The 15,065-nt window shown below is 35.6% G+C and overlaps 2 protein-coding genes across 2 annotated transcripts in view; both read left to right on the top strand.

Annotated features, from left to right (window-relative positions):
• Positions 1-15,065, top strand: part of LOC142349765 (tubulin-specific chaperone E-like) — a 396,822-nt gene that overhangs the window by 58,835 nt on the left and 322,922 nt on the right. The window lies entirely within an intron of this gene.
• The window catches only part of LOC142349271 (rhodopsin-like), a 241,147-nt gene that overhangs the window by 22,771 nt on the left and 203,311 nt on the right, over positions 1-15,065 (top strand). The window lies entirely within an intron of this gene.

Here is a 15,065-nt window from a genome sequence, read left to right as displayed (position 1 = left end):
CTACAAAAAAACTCACATGCATTTTCCTCAAACTGCCTTTCTTCTTGGTACTTCGAGTTTTCATAAAATATTTGTGATTTTTGCATGTTTGCCTACTTTTTTTAGATTTCTGTTTTTTTCACTGTATCACATTTAATGGGCGGTTCTGTTTCCATGTGAAAAAAAAAGCATTCAAGAAAATTTATTGTTCGTCGTGAACAGCTTAATGTTTAATTGGCTGGGACACCGTTATCTTGCAAATTCTGATTTTTTTTAAAAATTTTTGCCTATACTTGTCGTTCTTTTGTAGTCTCATGACATAACCCAGATAATGAAAGGCCTCAATCACGTTCTATGGAGGTATCAAAAAATCTATCAAAGATTTCACCAAAAAATAAAGTTTTTAATCGGTTTGACATTAATTTTTTGCAAAAAAAATGTCACATGTTTTTTTAAAGTTTGCACTTTTGCTCTTTTCTTGTCGACTTGTTAGCAGTTGCATTGAGGAAAAAACCATATTTTTCCCCAACGAAGTACAGTTTTCTTTTTCTTTAGTTTAATTTTTATCTGATGCCATTTTCGTTTGTTTATTAATGGTTTTTAAAAAATGGTCAACGAGTTTTGGTCCTAATTAATATTTTTAAATTTTTGATTTTTATCGCTGTCTTTTCTGGTAGTCACAACAATGACAGGTCTAATCGGCCTTCTAAGGTATATTGTTTTTATTTATTTACTGGTTTGTAGAACGATAAGTATTTTTTTATTCTTCCTCATTTGGTAGGCAATTAAGTGAAAAATGGAGATGAACGGGGTCGGAACATCATGTGTGAACGCACATAACCGAGCCTCCTTGTTGGAGTTTGTAAGTCGGATGGTAAACTTGTAAAACTTTTTAGTTAAAGGTTTAGCTTAATAGAACTCGTTATTTATTTAGCAGAAAAGATCATGTAAATTGTTTATCGCATTATAAGAGCTTGAAGGAATCTGGTAGGATTCTGTAAGTTAAACACGCAGTCTCGAACTGGGATCTCTCTGGGGGGGGGGGGGAGGAGGAATAAACTGAGCCCACTGAGCTGGGGGCACAAATGAAAAAGCCCCAGCTGGCAGAAATAATCGAATTTCTTTGGGTTGTTGTAAATTAGTGACATATTTACAAAGAAAAGTTTTGAAAAATGATAAAATTGACCGTGGAATTAAAGGTTGCTGTCACTAATTTGACGTCTAACAAGTTTCGAAAGACCTCAGCGTAGAGATATTTTAATGAAAGTTCTAATAATCTATTCAACTGAATGACATTCAAGATCAATAAAACACTCAGTGCCCGTAAAACCCAATTTACTCAAACTTATTACACATTCACAAACTTATTACCACAATTTCATCATGCCGCCTTTTTACCTACCTTACTGATTTTTGCTAACATACAGCGCGTCTTCTATGTTCTTTTTACGCAAATTTTGGGTCGTGTATATTTGCGAAATATTATTTTGCGCCTGCGAAATATTATTTGCGCCTGTTGTAATGTTATCGGAACGTTGTTTTTAAAGACTATCCATATCATAAACTCTAAGATGAGGTAAAACGCGCATAATTTTAAGCAGATTAAGGAAACATCACCTTTTAACACCTTTAAAAAAGACACGCCTAATTTTTGGGCTAAAAATAGGAACTGCAGTTTAGCATAAGACTTGTTGATACACTTTCAAAACTTAAATACTCGTCATTAAATCAGGGTTGAAAGGAAGTTGAGAAGGGGGAGGGCTTTAAGGGTGGCGCCCAATAAAGTGAAGCTGATTGAAATGGAGGTCCCGGGGGTGTAAAGTGTGAAAATACTATACGCTTGACAAGCCAAGAAATCCAATTTCACGTGGATAAATTCATGGGATTATGGTGGCATAAATAGTTGGAATATTAATGTTTTTATGATTCAAGTTGCATTTGGAAACCATTACGTAAAACGAAATCATGATTATAAAGGGGGTTGTTAAGTTGGCGTGCTTTTAAAAGCTTAGACGCAAACCCGATCTTACACATCCAGCTAATCCGTATTTGGTAATTACTGAACAAAACAACCTGAGAAACACTGAAATTCCAATAAACCATTCAAGGCAATTTCAAAACAGTATACCACCAAAAAACTCAATATCGCTGAATGATTCAATGCTTTCACATTTAAGTCAAGAATCTGATAGAGCAAGCATAGCATTTTAAAGTATGAAATATCATGATGGCATTTAACTAAAAAACATAAGCCAAATGTTTTAAGCGTGCATCCATAACAATCAAAAACAACAAGGCACGTATTTTTCTATGTTATATTTCAGCATCAAGCGATCTGTCAAACTAATCTGTGAAATAATCTGTAAACGCACATACTAGTGGGGTAGGGGATTAATTTACAATTTTAACTGTTCAATTCTTTATTGTTAATTATCATTTAAAACTATTTGAACGGATTTAAAAAGTCAACCATAAGCAAATATCCAATAAGTTTATTAATTTTCAATTGATAAACGAAATTGAATAACATCAGAAATATTAAATTTTTTTTGGATTTTCATGAAATTGAATAAAGTCATAAAATTTTTCTCAAAACAAACTAATGTCAGTAATAGTTAGCCAAGTCTTGAACAGCAGTAAGTGGTTGGTCAACTATACTAAAATTTTACAAAAATCTATACATTAGCCACTAATTAAAGACAAGATATATCCTAGTTTAAATCTGGTGATAGCAAGATAACATGAAATCAGCAACAAAAAATTAATTTTAGCAGTCGACTTATCAAAAGACTCAAATAATTCAAAAATAGCCAGATCATACAGTCTCAAAATACAATGTCTAGATTGTCTCAAAATACAATGTGTGCGGGCGTCAATAGTAAAAAACAAGCATGACCCACCAGTAAAAAAAGTTAATAAAAAGATTAAGTAAAACTAACTAATTGTACTGCACTCAGAATCTGTTCACCGCCATTAGAGCAACTCTTTGCTCGTTACATTGACTCTATGTCAACACCACTATGAGAGTAACGATTGGGAACTTGTGGGTTGCGACCTCACAATTTGTTAATTGATTTCAAACCTGTGCTCTCTCTCTCTCTCTCTCTCTCTCTCTCTCTCTCTCTCTCTCTCTCCGCTGAGCAAACTGGTCCACACAACGAGAGTCTTACTATACGCTCTTAACTTGAACTATCGTTTAAGGTCCATCTTGTGACCACAACTTACATACTAGAGTGTATGCACTAACAACTATCATTTTCAGTTAGCAGAGGTCTGATCAACCTGTCAATATTTTGACAGGTCTTAATTTTACCTTAAATCTATCCCTACAACCAAAAGTAGAATTTATTTTTTTTTACTTCAGATCAATTAGGATTTAAATTGTGCAAAATGGCATTTTATTTTGAATTTTTCAAAAATCACTTATTTTTCTATATATTTTTAGTTGTTTGTAATTACCCAAGAACCATGTATTGGAATTGGGTTGTCTCACTTAGCTACAACCTTGTATCAACCAGCCAAGGCATTCAGTGCAGTTTTAAGATATTTAAATGAAATTACTTTTTTATGACATTTTCATTCTAGCACAAAGCGATTGTGAGATGTTATGTTCTAGACGCAAGATCAAATCTTGTTGGAGCACAGAACTTAGTCGTAAGAAGGACTAAGGATCTTGAAACAACGGTGCTTGCAACCTATTACAAGGTACAATGACCGAAGGGAACGATGTTCTTAGTTATTTATTGAACCAAGAAATTTAAAAAGGATGCGTTTATGGTAAAACTTTAGAAACAATTAAGTTAAGGTTTTTGTTTGTGAGAGAACGTGACTAGAAACCGAAAGGTTTTAGTCAAAAAAGGGAAGAAGTTAGGAAATTGTTTATTGATTTTTTGGTAAAAATATACTTTTTTTGGTATATTTACAGTAAATTTCCAAAAATTTTGGTGATTGTTGAATATTTACAAAAAAAGGGCCAAGAAAGCGTGCCTGACTAAAAGTCCTTAACAAGAGTTTGCCAAAAATTGCGCTAAATTTTTACCTGGTTAACCCAGCCAAAATTGGATTTCTGTACTTGAGAGCAATGTTTCGAGGCATAGTAAAGAATGAAAGGTTAAAATGAAGTCATGGCATAGAAAAAGTATAAGTTCAAACCGGCTGACGAAAAAAAAGTCATCAGACTCGTAAATTTATGCGATCAAGAAGAAAAACGTGCCTTAATCAAATCACGAAAAAAAGAACTAGAGAGAAATCATCGTGACTTTCATAAAGTTTACCTGACAAATACTATAACTACTTGATGTCTGTCACACAGACGTGCCTTCGCATTGACGATGTTGTACATATTAAACTCATTTTACTTCAGAGCAGAAAAATTCGTATGCGATGTCCTTATTTTACTGTTGTACCTAATCTTAAAGGACGTTTGTAAGCAGTCAAGTTAAGTTCACTTAGTACCCTCAGTTATTCATATGTCAGTCAGTTGCCCTCTTTCCCGCATCAGAAAAACTATTGTCCATGTGATTTGGATTGCAAATTAAGTACACAATATTGATTGTGTACGACATGGCGCAGCCAGTTGCTCAAAAACGGACCCCACTAGGCATAGAACCCTTTTGGGGAAAACAGAGCTCGAATCCTCTTCTGAAATGGGAGAAGTGGCAAATACAGGCAATTTTGGCCCTCCTAACAAATAAAACATACTTTACACATTCTACTTGACCCGTAAACCCGAGAATGTTTAGTTCCTTTGGAGTCGATCTACGATAACACACTTCAAGCAAATTCTGCTCAATCGAAACGCGAACAACTGGCTAGCAACGTGCAATAGAAAATGAATTGGGAAAATCGCTGCCAATGACAAATAGAAATTGGCGTCATGTGTGGTGACAAACCTTGGAACCAAGCAGATCGAAAAGCCGTCTCTATGTTGTACTGCAGCCTTGGAACAGAAGGAAGGAGGATCGAATGCGGCCGAATATCTCAAGATTGAATCCGGCCGAATATCTCAAGATGGATACATTGACTACTGTTGAACTCTGGCGAACCATGGAGGAAGCATTCATTCGTCCACGTAACATTACTTTTGACAGGTTTAGCTTCTTACAACAAAGCAGTCAAAGAGAGAGTCCATCGAACATTTCCTTGGCAAATTAAAGGAATTATCAGAAAACCCTGAACTTGAAAAACAAAAGAATTCTTTAATCAGAGACCTCTTTATTGCCAACATGCAAGCTTCCAAAATTCGGAAAGAATTATCGAAAGGAACTGTCAAACCTGCTCAAGCATTACGTTTGGCAATTAACTTGGAACTTGGTCAGCAAAACCAATTACAAATAACTAATAGCCAGCGCACTCTACAGGTGAACACCATAAAACCACAATTTTAATTTCGTAACTCAAATCAAAGTCCAAATTTTCAAGCAGAAACTCGGCAGGAAAATCAATTGTGTCGAAGTTGCAACCTCGATTGATCAGCGAGTCATAGAGACAAATGTTTTGCTAGAAGTGGAACCTGTAACAACTGTGGTCTCCAAAACCACATTTCTCGTGTGTGTTGCAAACCCAAATCTACCTCGACAAAAACTACCTGACCCAATGTGAAATCCATTGATGAAAATCACAACTGATAACTCTGTTGATGGTATTCTTAACACAAACCATAATCCAGATTGTTAATCTTACTAAAAAAGTTCGAATGACAACATGGTGGCCAGCTTTGCAAGTAATACCCTGCAGATTGAACCAAAAAAACACTACTCTGCAAATTGGAAAAACAAGGGTGGGTCTTCTCATCGACTTTGGGAGTGTATGCGGTATTTTAAACAAATCAATTGCTACTAAAGTCATTAACAACTCCTCACTGCTTGCTGGCTAACAACGGCACCCTCTAAAGAACTCTAAACTTTTGCGAATGAGCACATACCCGTCATCGGCATTATGCAGACGCCAGTGGAAAGTAATGTTTGGCGAAAGAAAAATGCCGAAATCGTTGCAGATAGAGACGGCCTAGAACAAATAATTTGTAGAGACCTGTTGAATGCAATTGGCATATCAGTTACCCAAAACACTAAACTCAATTGAAGTTAGCATGATCAGCAATATCGCTACTCAATGTCCTCTTAAAACACAAATAGCAAATCAGTTTCCACAACATTTTTCAGGCATTGGTAGATCTAAAATACATATTGTAAAATCAAAATTCCACAAACATTTTTAACCAAAACGTCAAAAAGGCAGAAGAGTACATAATAATCTACAAGACACGGTTAACACTGAAATTAAAAAATTACTCAAAGAAGGACATATAGATAAACTTAATAACTGCTCTGACCAAAATTTTTTTCCCTCATTGTTATTACAGTCAAAAGAGACCAAACTATATAACTAGCCCCAGATTCAAAAGTTCATAATAATCCTCAAAACCAAGTATCAGATTCTAAGTCTTGAAACACTCATTGATACTATATCCCAAAAATTGCAGACTTTAAAAAAGAACCAGCTAACAAATTCTCTAAAAATTTTCTAAAGCAAAATTCTTTACTATAGATTTTAAATACGCCTATAGCCAGTGAAATCTTCATCCCGAAACCACTAAACGTTGCGATTTAAACATTGTAAGTGGTGACATGACAGGCACGTATCGATTCAAAACCGGTTTTCTTGGAGTCATCGATATGCCTGCCGAGTTCCTAAAAGCCATGGACTATTCGCTCATAGGCCTCAAAAAAACTTTCTGTTTCCTTGACGACATCATATTTGTAAGTAAACATTGTGGAAGATCATTTTAAATTAGTTACAAGTTGTCTTAAAAAGTTAGAAGCAGATAATCTTCGCATATTGTTACTAAAATGCCATTTCACCAAACAAGAAATTTCGTGGCTAGGTAATAATTTTACTCAATCTGGATTATTGCCTCTCGAATCTGAAAGTTCTGCCATCCTTATTACACTTGAACCATTTAATACACTTAAATAATACCTTCTTTTCTTGGCTCTGTTGAACTCTGGCCCTTACTTCGTAAATCAACTAAAAATACTTGCTCTGAAGAACATACTGTTAATTTCAACGCTATAAATTCAAGTATCTCAAATCACACAGAAAACAATCAATAAAACCCGCAATTCGAAAAACGCAGAAAATGTGACGCCTCTTGATACGGCCTCAGAGCAGTACTAGAACAACTGAAGTTTAATGGTTGGCAACCATTATCATTTGCTTCTAGATTTTAAACAGTGAAGAAGGACGCTACAGTATTAATGAGCTAGAATTACTTGGAGCAGTCTGGTCTATAGAATATTTTAAGAATTATATTTACGGAAAAAAAATTTTAGTTATGACCGACCATCGAGCTCTTTCAATTTTAAAAGAACACCGATCCAACAAATCAAACAATAGTCGTTTATAAAGACGGTCAGATCGTCTTTCACCTTATCAATTTAAAATAGAACAATTACACGGAGCAAAGATGGGTTTTAGAGACTACAAATCTCGTAATCCAAATTAACCAGCAAAAAGTACTTCAAAATTTGATGAAGAATTTTTAGTTGCTACTTTATCACAAATACAAACGGATGCTAAATCACTACAAAAACAAAAATCTATTTCCGTTTTTCATCCCATTAAACATTATTTAGACATTATACTTAAAACGCAAACACACAAACAACAAAACAACCTGATTATAATGAATAAATATTGAACATAGGTCCTGCACCGCCAGTACTCAAAATTCTAATTCACCCGCAATGAAAAACACTAATTATAAATTGTCCTCCACAAGTTTTCATTCTTAGAAGCAAGCTGATCTGGCTCCGCAAGTATATTTAGATAAAAATATTTAATCACCTGCCCAGCGAAACAAAAAGTATTGTTTCGCTGGGCAGGTGATTAAATATTTTTATTAAATTAATCCCATTTAACCTTTTAAATTTTAATAGTGATCATTCATCTCGATTACGTTTTACTCAAAAGCAATTAAAACTCGCCCAGCAAAGCTCTAATCAAAATATAAAATAAAAAAAAACCAATACCTTAAATACCACTTTTGCATCTCGTATTTCCTTAAAACCAAGTAATTCGTGACTTCCACTGCATATTACAAATACTACTCATTCTATACTACAAAATGAATATGAAATCACGATATCTGAGTCGCGAAATACCAATCAAGCGTCTCTCCCTTGTCAAAATCCATAACATTTTAATGAATTAAGACAATCTAATCTGTCAATCAATGCTAAGTCACACATTCCTTTCCCAATTAACACTATTTTTTTTAAAAATATTTCACGTGCTCAAAAAACAATTAATCAACAGTTGCTTTCCGCCCATTCTCAATCTACAAATCAGTCCGTCACTTATTCTATAAACCCAATTTCAACTTCATCCAAGATGAGCCAAATCTAAGCAATGAAAGGGAAGTCCGTCCCTAAAACGTTATCCAGAACTTCACCCCGCGTATATTTTACAACGGTCACAATGCTAAACACGCCTCAATAATCACCCTATAATTCAAACATCAGTACTCCTCTGACAGACAGCCCTCAAGTTCTGTCATTTGATAATGTGGCCGGCACAAGAACATCACAGCTTCCCTGACGAGCAAAGTTGCAGTACTTAAAGAGGTACTAGACTGCATCATCAGGTTTGATGAAGAACAACTGAAGCAACTCACCCATAGCTGCACAGTTACCGGCGTGATCTTCACGTTACCAGCAGCTGTGTATGTTTGGATGAGAAGGTGCTCATCTCGAACACTTTAAAAGAAGCAGCAATCGAAAACCTCCATGCCATTCACCCAGGGCAGCTGGGGAAAGGTTTGTATTGCACAACACTGTTGGTGGCCATACATGAGCCGCGATCTACTTGTGCACTCAATGCATGGAGTGCAAACATTGCGCTGCAATCGGTAAAATCCTAAAATCGATTATTACCGCTAAGCAATATTAACCAATATAAAACATGCATAACCTGTAATCAAGAATATCAAATAGATTTCGCAGGGCCTATTAATAATGAAAAAGAACATGAAATTTTTATTTTAACATGTATTGACAGATTTTCTAAGTATCCATCCGCAGAAATTTTCGAAAAGGCAACAGCCTTGAATATAAACAAAATTTGAGATAATTATATAAAACTTCAAGGAGTTCCATGTTCTTTGAGAATTGAACAAGCTCGTTGTCTCATAGATAATCAAGTATAAAATTTTTGAATCAAAAATGACAAACTTAATTACAGCCCCAGCAAATGACCATCGGGCAATCGGCTTAGTAGAAAGACTTATTAGTAATATAAGACAACCCCTTCCATGTACAAAAGAAACACATAAGAATTAAATAAATTCGTACACCATTAAAGCAGCTCTTAAGACAATACTGTATCAGCTTTGCATATGCAAACATTAAATTACTGGGATTTCGCCTTTCAAATCTCATTTTGGTCGTTGTGCTAACACTCCGCTTAGCATTATTAGTACAATACCTAAGTATTCCAATTTAAGCTATGATAAAATCCTAAATCACTAGTTGGACGAAGAAGTAGTAACCCCCAATGAAAGTCCCCCTGAAAAACACTGGGGAACATATCGCAGTGAAGAGGAGATGGAACGTAAAATGTGCAAGGCGACGCAAAAGGCAAAAACAAGATAACGAAAAGCCAATGATAACGAGCCTCGCTTCCTCCAACGCCACCCCAACAAACGGTCGGACAAAATTTAGATGGCCCGAACGAAGTGTTGGCCCCTAGATCTTTTGTCCAAAAAACAGAACAATGCACTTCCGTAATCCGCGATCCCTAAAAGTTAGGTATGACAGTTCGCATTAGCGAAATCGCGAAATTCGGTACCAGGAAGGAACGCAAGACAAAACTGCTTCAATACAGAAACAGACGAGGACCCCGCATACTCAAAAAGTCAACTGAGGCCCAAATTGTGAGCCACACGAAAAAATTACAAGAATACCAAAGGGAAATCGTGAAAGAAAAACCGCAAACGGATAATGCAAGCGTACTTTCATCAAACCGATCCAACATTGTTCGCTCAATGCGAGTGCGAATGCCGAGAATTCCGCTAAACCTTGCTCCATCAGAATCAAGTACAGAAAATACGGCCGATCTCGCGCCGCAAACTACAACATCCCACGCCTGGATAAAATCTCGTAACACAAGAGTCAGTCGACCAACCAGTGATCGCAACGCCACCTACTAGCACAGCTCAAGAATTGCAATTACCGTCAACTTCAGTCCCTATAGAGGCCCTTCAGCAATTTTTACCAGTCATCAAAACGAGCAAGAGCCCAGAACATTTGGGATTTGACAACGATGATTCGTCTGGCGAATCAACGAATTCCTGTTCCCTAAACTAGAAGCATTCTAGAAAAAAGAGAAGAGTGGGTGACATTGAGTCGTTACACCCATCTGTTGCACAATCAATTGCGGACACTGCAGCTCAGGTTGAATCAATTTTCGATACATACACATCGCCAGTCATTGGAGAAGTATCACCAACAGATCCTCGCATCCGACCAGCAGATTACAGCCTCAATGAAAATTGATTTATTGATGAGGAGGTTTCACAATAAAACTCGAAACGTTAAACTTGTTAGTTTACTAATCACTAGCTATCATAACCAGTAAATATATCGTTGAAAATTAAGTAAACGGTGAACAAAAATTAATATCTTATCAATATTGTCACTAAAAATTTCAATAGTGCAACTTTTAATTTTTCAAAAATGGGGAGAAGTACATAGTATATTCAGATTATTTTAGTGCAGTAAAAATCTTATACGATGTACTTATTTTATTGTTCTACCTAATCTTGGAAGACAATTATAAGGAGTCATGTTAAGTTCACTTAGTACCCTCAGTTGTTCATGTGTCAATCTGTTGCCTTCTTTCCCGCGTCGGGAAAATTATTGTTTATGTGTTGTGACTTTTACTGATCTATATTAATCTAGTTTTCATTCTCTTTATTCATTTTGCATCTTGCGATCAGTTGCCCAATTTACCTTATTTACTTACAACTGTATTTATATACTTATCAAGCAAAGTAGAAACGTAAAAGATAGGAAATTCGCTGAGCGAATTCTATTTTGAAATTGTGTTGTGCACTCGCCGTGCAAGACAACACAACAGATATACTGATAGTGATTTGGACCGCAAATTGAGTACACAACATTGATTGTGTACGACAGACGAACAACACAGTACTGCTTATTCCTGAACAATTTAGGAGAATGGTGTTTCCCAAAACATTCAAACGTTGGGGCTGGTTTTTATAACCAGGGAAGGATTAACAAATTATTATTTACTGCTTAGTGAAGCTACCCTTCTGAGAACTGAATTGAAGAGACAGGAATTATTTTTAACTTTATTTCTAATCCTGCAACACTTTTGCTGCTTCAGATTTGTTAGAAGCTCTACTTAGAGTAGCATCATCAAAGCTAGACAATGTTTTGTTCTTCCCTTATTGCAAGACTGATCTCCGGCAGATAAAATAAAACCTTTAGATCATTTGAGCGACGTTTGCAAATAGAACAGTTTAATTGTTGCCTAACAATGAGGCCGACAAAAAGTATCTCCTACTCCAAATTGAAGTCAGCCAACATATGCGGAATGGCTATAGAATTTTTCCGATTCTGCATCGAACACTTTCATAACCGCGTTACGCAAAATGATGAGTTGCAGTGAAGAACTGGCAGCTACGTAGATGGAAGCTCGAGTTCCTTGCTTTGATTAGGTCTTTTCAACAAAAATACCCAAAAAGGCAACGCTATTCTATCACAAGTTCTTTAGTGGCCGACAGTTGTATCGCTTCCGCGATGGGAGTCAACTTAGTCTAGCATTTCCAAATTAAAAATGCCTTCCTCAAATGATCAACCAAACTATCTATCCTGTTCATAGCCCCGATTCGATAAGAATTTTCTTTTTCATAGCCCGGAATTGATAAGAAATGCTTAGCAGCCCAAATGAAGGCACGAGTGGAGTGGCTCACATTACCATCAATCTGAGTAAAACATAGCCGGCAGATTGCCGGAAAATAGCCGCGATAGACGCTTGTGGCGTTACATGAATTGAAGGGCTTTTCAAAATTAGGATCTTTTCCGTTTGTGCCCCCTCAGCTTAGTGGGCGCATATTATTTGCACCCCCTAGATGCACGTGCAATATTTGGGGGGGGGCACAAACGGAAAAGATCCCAAAATTGATATTCGAAATCAAAAACTCAAGACTCTAATATTCAAGAATTAGGGCATATGTTTGGCACTACTTAGATGCACACTATTGACCTTTAATAAGTAAATGTTCAAAAAATTGAAAGTTTCATAAGTGAGCTTAGAAGTCATTTTTTTGAGTGAGGTAAGTCATTGAAAAAGTCAATTCAAAGAAGTCACGGTAAGACGAAATAAAAATCTGTTAGACGAAGTAAAAAACATAGCAGGACAAGACCTGGCGTACAATTCAAAGAATTTTCATTAATTGAACAGGACTATGAATGGATTGGGAAAACCATTTAGAAACAAATCCAATCCAAAAAATCGAAAAAAGGAAAAAATCAAAGCGCAATTGCCGCATGTGAACAAAAAACTACTAGCGAGAAACCGAATTTTTGTTCGAACACAGTTTTCTAACTCTACTTCAAATTTAGAGCGAAAAAAATTCACGCCGCAAAACCACTCGCTTTTTCGCTCCACTTCCTGTTTCGGCGTGACCAAAATCACTACTCCAATTTGACTTCGAAAATCATGAAAATGTGTAAACAGATCTTAAAAAAACATTGCCGGAAGAATTCCGGAAACGACTCCAAGTGAAAATTCGTTTAAACGCCATCCAACTACTCATCAAACAAAACGTACCTTCACTAATTTATGATAATCTTGAAACAAAGTCATCAAACAAAAAAGTAAAAACAATAAAATCAAATCTGTTAAAATATGATAAAAAATCTGATCAAATTTTGTTATAAATTGAGATCCTGAAAAAACTAACTCTGCCAAAATAACTTCATCAAAACAACTAATACTTACAAAAACCACTAATGTCAATTTTGAAAAAATACTTTAGGCTAAAATTATGAAAATAGCTCTTAGAAACAACTTTCACTGCATAACTGGAAAAGTTACTAAATTTTTTAATATTTCAAAAACAAATAAATCTAACACAAAAATTCCCTTCAGCCAATAGGGTATCCAGATGCTCGCAAAACAATAGACAAGTCATAATAGGCAAAGAAACAAAAAAAACGAAAGGCTGCAAAAAATTAAGAAAAATAGTTCCAATTTTCGCAATTTTTTTCATATTTCTCAACAAAAAAATGATTCTGACCCACAAAACTGTTACCAATTGTTATCATAAAATTGCTCAAGTAGAAGGGGTTTTTTCAATACCCATTTGAGCCAGTAAAAAAAATAATCGTCAAAAAAACGCAAAAATTAGCCCGAAAATCAGCAAAATACATTAAAAACCTCCGAATTATTATAAAATTCATATGAATTTCCAGAAACCTTCAATTCACTCCCGAAACCAGCCTAAAATTAAAACAAAATCATAATCAAACCTCTTAACCACAATAAATAAAAAAAATGCTTTAAAATGCCGCACGTGAACGAAGAAATTTCGCTCGCTTAGAGAAAATTTTTTCACACATCAATTTCTTGTTCTTTCAAAAACAGCGGTATGAACAAAAACCACTCTTTTCGCTCCGCTCTTCACTTTTGTTCAGCGCCAAAATCACTCCAAATTTTTTCACGCGTTTCATTTGCGGCTTCAAAAATCACTCCAATGAAATTGACTAAAAAAGGACTTCTCCAATACTCCTCTTGGAGTCGTAAAAAGACAGCGCCCCAAAACAATTGAAATTCTTTGAATTTTAAAAAATTTAGGAGCGCTATAACAGCCGCCTAGAATTGAGGACGCGGCTATTAATCAACGGAAGTCCTATGTCTCGGACACTTGCACACGGAATGTGACGACTGGAAATAGGACCACGGAGATGATATTTTTATGTTCTCTTCTATAGGTTTTTGGAAACATAAAGAATGCGTTTGACACGATAGCTCAGGAATACAGTTAACAATTTGAAAAGTATACTCTCAGATCATGGAGGTAGAGCTCCACGTAAATTGATTTTTCAACGGAATAACGATTAAAACATAGCCGGCAGATTGCCGGAATAGCTGCGAAAGAATAGACCTGCGTGCCATATAATAGAGATAAACAGATACAGATCTAAATTGAAAAAAAATCGACGCCGCTCAAAAAAACTAGGTAAAAAACATTATGCGATAAATTAATAAAGCTTGTTGAAATGCATTCCTCAGACTGCCTTTTATTAGGGACATTTACTGCACATATGAGTTCCTCTGACCTTAAACAAATTCGAATTAAACTTAAGTTTTAAAGTGCAGAAGTCATTTTTTTTATTAAGTCACGTATGATCAAAATCTAATCACGCAAATAGCATAAAAACTTTTGCTAAAGAGAGTGAGAAATGACGTCACGCGCCCAAATGCCGTTATTGAGAGGACGACGTCATTCAGAAAATTTGACTTCTTCAGCATTGCTGTGTGAACAAATGTAAAACGAAAAAAGAGCGTCAGACGACGAAACAAAAAAAAACATAGCAGGACAAGTCCTGACGTACAATTCAAAGAACTTTCAGTGACTAAACAAAAAACTAGACCTGAAATGAACTATGGATGGATTGGGAAAACCATTTAGAAAAAATCCGATCGAAAAAATAGTAAAAACCAAAAAAATGACGCATGTGAACAAAAAAAAAACACTAGCGAGAAACCGAATTTTTGTTCAAACACCGTTTTCTAACTCTACTTCAAATTTAGAGCGAACAAAAATTCACGCTGCAAAACCACTCGCTTTTCCGCTCCACTTCCTGTTTCGGCGTGACCAAAATCACTACTCCAATTTGACTTCAAAAATCATGAAAATGTGTGAACAGATCTTTAAAAAAAGACAGCGCCCCAATACAATTCAAATTCTTTGATGTGTAAAAAAATCAAGAGCACCGCAATATAGCTACGCTCAGCTTACAGCTTCGCAGCTATAATAAAAAAGATGTCCCTTGGGA

The sequence above is a fragment of the Convolutriloba macropyga genome, chromosome 11, assembly GCF_964194025.1.
Source record: "Convolutriloba macropyga chromosome 11, txConMacr16.3, whole genome shotgun sequence".
NCBI classification, from domain to species: domain Eukaryota; kingdom Metazoa; phylum Xenacoelomorpha; order Acoela; family Convolutidae; genus Convolutriloba; species Convolutriloba macropyga.
The sequence above is the reverse complement of the archived record's forward strand: the minus strand, read 5'-3'. Positions and strand labels throughout refer to the sequence as shown.